This window comes from Lithobates pipiens, unplaced genomic scaffold (assembly GCF_037356315.1).
Source record: "Lithobates pipiens isolate NorthernLeopardFrog02 unplaced genomic scaffold, aLitPip1_a1.2 Scaffold_25, whole genome shotgun sequence".
NCBI lineage: Eukaryota > Metazoa > Chordata > Amphibia > Anura > Ranidae > Lithobates > Lithobates pipiens.
The window spans coordinates 3,678,733-3,686,526 of NW_027507787.1; the positions used below are offsets into that span (position 1 = coordinate 3,678,733).

Here is a 7,794-nt window from a genome sequence, read left to right on the forward strand (position 1 = left end):
AACATATAAATAACATTATAACACTTATATATGTGTGTGTGTATGTATGTATATATATATATATATATATATATATATATATATTTATTTAACAGTTTATTATCAAATACTGATATTAACATACCAACAACAACAACACATTTTTTAGCTTAGCTATTAAAGCTCAGGCTAATTAAACCATAACACAAAGTTCCTTTTCAAAGAAAAGGACAAAAACCTCATAATAAGAATTTTCTTTCTTTTATAGGTCTTTACTCGTGTCAGAACCGTTACAGACATCTTAAACCAATCAAAGGTAAGTACAAATAACTCACACAAACTGGTTTAAACATCAATATTTTATTGTCTGCCAGCATCCCTTATGTGGTGGATGGGAATATTTCTTGCCCCTCCCACCACTTTTATGGTATGCTAGGCAGAACTATATAATTAAACTTTTAACATATAAATAACATTATAACACTGGACTCATATATGCGTGGATTTAAATGGCCGTGGCCTTTTATTGTAGGTGTACATCATATATATATATTTAACTGTTTATTATCAAATACTGATATTAACATACCAACAACAACACATTTTTTTAGCTTAACTATTAAAGTTCAAGCTAATTAAACCATAACACAAAGTCCTACATGCCGAGCTTATGTACAATAAGCATGGCACCCCAAAAGGCTCATGGCCAATTCCACACAAGATTGAAGATCCATATTAAGGATGTCCAGTTCAATATCAGACAAGTGGATTCTGTCAGGACAATAAAAAACAGTATTCCACCCTCCAAATCTACATGTCTATAAGACAGCTATTCAACACAGGCATAAACTTAGCCACAGCTCTATTAACATTCTTACGTATTTTATCAAAATGCTTCCATTCGAGGGAAAGCCAACTCAAATGAGGAATAATCTCCAAAAAGACCAAGACACAGTAAGGAAGTACATTATGAATGCACAACAAATCAGACTTTAACAGATAATGTCTTAAGTCTTGCAGAGACCAAGGTCGTTTCCAGCCAAATGGAAGACAATAATATCAGGAACAGGCCATTTCAAATATAATAAAGATAACACTTTACGCAAATTCATCCATTTTAATCCGCGATGCCCATACCAATATAAGGCAAAGCGAGATGTAGGTAGATCTAAATTACTACCATAACAGCGAAATTCAGCTCTTCTATGAGCCCAGTACACGTAAGAATGTCTGATGATCCAAAGGAGGAACCTGAAAGAATGCCCGATGATCCAAGTGATGAATCTGAAAATTAAATCGAAACGTTAGGACGAACATAAGAACTGTAGAACTTGGATCTCCATCTACCAATATTTTTAATAATAGATTCAGAAAAACCTAAACTTGTAGCAGCGCCAATACGAAAAGAGTGTGATGAAATAGCAAGATGGCCCAGCTGCAGACATTTTTTTAAAACCGCATTAAATTGATAAATTGTCAACGTGTAACCGTTAGCACGAATAAGGAATTGTTTATCAAGCGATGGTAGTAGCGCTAATTAATTGTGAGTCAGGTACACTGTACATATGGACACATCTATGTGATTGTGGACAGTAATCCAATGACCACGACCAAATTGATAATTTTTACTCTTGCATAATAACATACGAAGCACCTCGGAATGGAGACTTACAGAAGACATCAAAAGACCCAAACTAGATTGTCGATTAGGAGGAAGCTGTTCAGAGATTCTGAAATCCCCTTAAAAACACAAGCAAAAAAAAGGAGAAAAACACATTATCTCAGTAGTTGAGCATATTTTGCCTAATAGATCACTTGTGATAGGTAATCTTCGATCCAACAATTTGTGTTTTTTATGATACCCCTTCAATGCCAATTTAATGGAAAAAAAAATTAGAGCAGGAAGTATCACCATGTAAATTTCAAAAAAAGGACACTCCTGCTAATGTCTTCACAATATCAGAATAAGAGTATTGTCTTGACATAAAAAAAATAAAACTAAATTCTAGAGGTCGACCGATATATCGGCCGATATTTGCCGTTTTTTAAATAATCGGCATCGGCCGATTTGTGCTGATAAAAAGCTGATTTAGAACTACAGCGGGACTTTGAAAGGACTTCTGTATAGAATGGTCTAAGTTGACTGAGTCGTCATAGCAACCCTTTCCTCCTCTCTGGGCAGGCTGCCAAGAAAAGAACAGAAAGATACAATGTTTACACTTGAATGAATTAAGTCATCTCTGTGTGTAGAAGTTCTCAGTTTAACCATTTAAAGACTAAATCTTTTCTGACACTTGTTGCTTACAAGTAAAAAATCCTGTATTTTCTGCCAGAAAATCACTTAGACCCCCCCAAAAAGGATATATATTTTTTTAGCAGAGATCCTAGGGAATAAAATAGCGGTTGTTGCAATATTTTATGTCACACGGCATTTGCACAGAGGTCTTTCAAATGCATTTTTTTTGGGAAAAAAATACACCATTTAAAAAATAAAAATAAAATAAAAACAGTAAAGTTAGCCCATTTTTTTTTTTTTTTTTTGTCCAAAAGTTTTGACTACCTGTTTTTATTTAAAAAAAAAAAAAAAAAATATATATATATATATATATATATATATATTTTTTTTTTTTTTTATCTAAATCATACATACAAGTAAACTGATTGGAGGTTTGTTTTGTTTAATAAATGTTTAAGTGTAAGAAATTTTCTGTATCACGTATGAAGGCCGCTTTCACACTGGAGCGGACAGGCGTTGATGGTAAAACGCAAGTTTTAGCGGCTCTTTACCATCATTTTAGCGCTGCTATTTGGCTGCTAGTGGGGCACATATAACCCAGCTAGCGGCCAAGGAAGAGGTTAAATGCGCCCATGAAGCACCGCTGCCAAATCGCATTGCATGCGCTTCGGCAGTGGTGCCCATTCATATCAATGGGCAGGAGTGGTGGAGGAGCGGTATACACCACTCCAAACGTGCTGCTTGCAGGACTTTTTTTTAAGATCCTGCCAGTGCATCGCCTCAGTGTGAAAGCACTCTGTCTTTCACACAGACTGCAGGGGAGCCATTTTACAGGCACTTTACAGGCGCTATTTTTAGCCCAAAAGCGCCTTAAAACGCCCCAGTGGGAAAGGTGTGTTAGATCAAGGGGGATTCAAAATAAATAAATAAATAAAATAAAATCGGCCTAACATATCGGCCCAAAAAAATCGGCATCATATATCGGCTATCGGCCGCCATGATTTCTAAATATCGGCATCGGCATCGGCCAGAGAAAAACCCATATCGGTCGACCTCTACTAAATTCTCAGTAAAGCAGTGATTAGACATATTGCAATGTTGCAGAAAAGAACACCACATTTTCAACATGGCTTCATAACATGCTCACGTGGACCAAGCCAAAGAATTTTGAATAGCATTTTGCACCGGAATCATATCAGCATCCATAAATGAGGAGGACATGACTCTCCGATCTTGTCTGTATCCGGAACCAGTCCCCGAAACCTGCCTATCTGTTGGCGAGACAATAAGTCAGCAATGACATTATGAACACTTGAAACATATTTTGCTTTCAAACATATATTCAATTCTAAACACGGAAACACTTGTAGCCACCATAACCCTCGATAGGGCGGCCTTGACTTTTGGGCTTACCGTTACCTCCGCTCGGCTTGTTCTTTCACGTCTAGGGGTTCCCAGGGTTAGTACAACAACTTCGGATGCTGACACCATAAAAGTCCTTTAGAAAGGTTTTTTATTTGCAGGGGTAACATCCAACAAATACAGTCTCATATGGGAACAGAGGGCAAGGGTGAATAAACTCAGGCACCTTGAACTGCTAATCACCAGAAAGTCTCTGATAAGACCCAGAGAGTAACCACTCGCAGCTGGGCACTTCAAGGCTGAACAAATCTCTAGCCAGAGATTATGGCAGTCAGCACTTTGATCCAGAATTTACATAGTCTTTGACCGTGAATAAAACTTCAACCAAAAATGAACAGGAACACTTTCCTCAGTACCTGGAACGTTCTCTGTCTCCTTGGCAGTACTGGAAAAGCATGGATGTGTTAGCCCTTGTACACATGGTCGGAGAATCCGTCGGAATGTGTCCTATCGGACCGTGTCGACGGATAATCCGACTGTGTGTGGTATGCATCAGACTGATTCCGTCGGAAAATATCCGTCTGACCCAATTTTCCAACATGTTGGAAATATTTCCCGACCAACTGGGACGGTCGGACATACTCCAATCATGTGTAAAGAATTTTGATCGGACCAAGTGCCACGCATGCTCAGATCAAATTCCTACATCAAAGCTATTGGCTACTAGCCTGAATGTAGTCCCATCGTAACGAAATTATGTCATCACGTTCTGAAAGATCTGATTTTTTGGCAACTTTGTCCGACCGTGTGTATGCAACCGTTTCGGACAAGATCCGACTGACAAAATCCGACGAGCAAAATCCGACGGATTTGGTTGTGGAAATCTCTGATCGTGTGTACAGGGGCTTAGTGTCCTTGACAACCCAGCAACCAGGCACTTCTTAGGATGCCAGCTTGTTGGCCCTCCTCCGAAGAGTCCTCCTCCGATCACTTACATGAGCTGCGGTGCCCCTCCAAGTTGAAAGCACACCCGGAAGCCTTCAATCCTCCTTCAGTAACTTTGCCTCAGACCAGCTGGTTCCGAGACTCAGGAACAGATGGATCCTTACTTCAGACCATGCGGGTCTAATGGGGCTAGTCACACCAACCATGTTGCGGGGCGGCACACACTCCTGTGACTGGGACCCCTCGTGGGGCTACCCCGGTCCAGCTCCAGGAACAGGCAGCTATGGCCTCGCAAACAAACCTTGAACACGTGACTTCAACATCTTAAGTACCCTTCCCCAGACTCCTCAGCGGGCCCAGACGCACCCACTGATTGGTTCCGGGGAATGCTGATACCTAAAACGTCCAACCAGCCCTGGTTCTAGAACTGTCATGTGCACCTAACTGTATACGTGATCAGGCAGAACTCTAACACAGCCCAGCCAAACTGATGCCAAAGTTAAACCTACATAATCAACCCTTAGAACCCCTTTACTGTTCTGAGAAAGAAAAAACGAAATTTGTACATGGCAGACACCTTGTCCAAAGTGTTGCCGCTACACACTAAATAACGAAGAATAGAAATAACTGCAAGGGATTCAGAAACCAAACAATTAATCGCAAAGCAACCCAACCCAACCCAATTCACGAGCTACCATAACAGGAAACAATTCAAGAAAAACTATTTTATTAACAAAACCTTTATCAATCCAAGAAGAATGCCATCTATCAGCTGACCATCTGCCCTGCCAAAAGGCCCCATATCCGCAAGCCCCAGAAGCATCCGTATAAAGGTGAAAAGGAGAGGCGATACAAAAAGGGGTTTGCCACAGAGAGCATCCATTAAAAGAAAACAATTTTTTTTCCAAACCAACAAATCAGCACGAATGTAAGATGTGATTCTAATAAAAAGCCTAGGAGATTTAACACCTGAAATAGCCCTATAAGAGCGTTTCAAGAAAATTCTCCCCATAGGCATAACTCTAGTAGCAAAAGCTAATAAACCTAACAAAGACTGAATTGTTTTCAATTGAACCTTCTGTTTAGTCAAAATAAAATCCAACACCATCCTGGTCTTTACAATTTTTTCCATAGGGAGACGAAATTCCATGGCCACAGTGTCAATTTGCACACCTAAAAAGTCCAAACATGTCATCGGGCAAACAGATTTCTCAGGAGGTAAAGGGACACCAAATAAACGACAAATCATCTCAAATTCGGTGAAAATAAGTAAACAATCTCAAGTATCTGCTTTACCTATGAATAAAAAAATCATCCAAATAATGAATACAATTAGAAGAACCCAAACGATAACAAACTACCCATTGCAGAAACGTAGAAAAAAGTTCAAATTAATAACAGGAGATAGAACAGCCCATGGGCAAACACTTATCAAAGAAATATGTGTTTTCAAAAACAAAACCTAAAGAATTGAACGCAGACGGACATATAGGCAAACTACAGAAAGCTTATTTTATGTCAGCTTTCGCTAACAATGCAGAATTACCAACATTTTAATCAAAGCATCCTCAAATGAAGAATAGGACACAGAACGTAAATTGGAATCAATTTCATCATTCAAAGAAAAACCACCAGGGAAAGATAATCCTGAAAGAACCATATACTTTCTTCGGAACAACCCCTAAAGGAGAGACCCTAAAATTAGAAAATGTTGGATGATCAAATGGGTATGCAATCCTCCCTTCTTCAAGTTCCTTATGAAGTTTAACTGGAACATGAAAAGCAACAAAAGCCAAATTCAGAAAAATAACACAACCAATACCTGAAAAAGAAGGTAACCTAAAACCATAACGGAAACCGTCAATTAACATGTCTGCTTTCTTGCTATCTGAGTACAGCAGAAGCCATGGTCACATATCACCATTTTTAAGAAGTGTATCCCTTAAAGCAGAAGGAGTATGCATTTGTTTTTTTAAAGTGACGAACATCTGGGTGTGTCCTGTACAATGAGCACATTTGTGCTTTTATCTACATTTATTAAGGCATTTACAATGACCCTCTTTAAAATTGAAACACAATCCTTTACAAAAAGGTCCAGCAATAGGCATAAGTGGTTTAACAGCTTGTTTCTGTGGCAACAATAGATTTAACCAAAGGCCAACATCTTTCATATCCCATTTTAGCGACTTATGTACAGAAAGCTTTTGCCGGAAAGACTCATCGTAAAAGAACCAGGACAAACCTAGAAAATTCTTATATGCCTCCAAAATGATCTCTACATGTTAGAACATACCACTGCACAATTCTGGGCATTTTTCACCCATAATAATAGCATATATGCAAAATGCCTGCAACCAATTGTTGAAATTAAGAGGACTAAACCTTCGTTGTTCATCTGCCCATTTTTCACCATTTCTTCTTTCAAGCCTATTTTCTTTCAAAGAAGGTAACAATGAAAGCAAATCAACATAGTCTCCTTTCCATATCCTTTCTTTTATGGCAATATTTAAACAGTGACAATTCGCAAGAAAGAACTCCTTTCATTAACGATTCAGGTATAGTAGATACAGCTGTAAAAGAAGGATCTGCAGACTTAGTAGGGGCATACAAAGCAAAATTTTGTAATACAGGAGAATCCACAGTAGTATGCATATTATCTCTCCATACAGAGGCTAAACCAGTTTGCGCAGTAGAATGAGGTAACATAGAAGTAGGTAATAATGTAGACATATTCAAAGCAAAGTCTTGTAAAAGGGATGTATTTAAAGACTCACCTCTGGACATTTGCAAATTAGACTGAGCAGCCTTAACAAGGCCTTGCGGAACTGCATCAGCAGGCATGGAAATAGTAGCCACAGCCTCCTGTGTATTACTGGTTGTCATAGCGACAGAATCAACAGCAGGCACATCAACATGTAATGCTCCAGAAACTGAAGGGTTAATTTCCAGTGTATGGACATCTGAGCAGTGAGCAATGTTATCAGGTAATTTGACATTCAAATGACATTTTTTACTCTTTTTCTTGAGACATGTGTTATTTACTTCTCCTGCAGAATCCTGTGGCATCAAAGGGGACTAGAATCTTCGCAGCCACTTACAGATTCTTTTCTTCAAAGCTGCAGGCCGTATTGCGCATGCACCATCTTCGGAGACCAGAGAGTAGCCAATACCATCCCAAACAGCTCCGAATGAGGGATCTTGCGTTACAGGGTCAATGGGCGGTCCCTAACAGGGGGAAGAGGCAGTCGCAACAAGAGGAGGATCTGGAGGAA

General features: G+C 39.1%; 1 long non-coding RNA gene across 3 annotated transcripts; it reads right to left on the bottom strand.

Moving 5' to 3' along the window:
• Nucleotides 1-256: 256 nt before the first annotated feature.
• On the bottom strand, nt 257-7,290 carry LOC143930066 (uncharacterized). 3 transcript variants are annotated; one of them, XR_013262698.1, is made up of 4 exons: nt 6,345-7,290; nt 3,629-6,203; nt 3,401-3,486; nt 257-1,719 (listed from the first exon to the last, which is right to left on the bottom strand). It is a non-coding gene; the product is annotated as an uncharacterized LOC143930066 (long non-coding RNA). The 3 variants fall into 3 exon arrangements; XR_013262696.1 differs by having other exon boundaries at nt 260-1,719; nt 3,629-7,290; XR_013262697.1 differs by having other exon boundaries at nt 261-1,719; nt 5,262-7,290.
• Between the last annotated feature and the right edge of the window lie 504 nt (nt 7,291-7,794).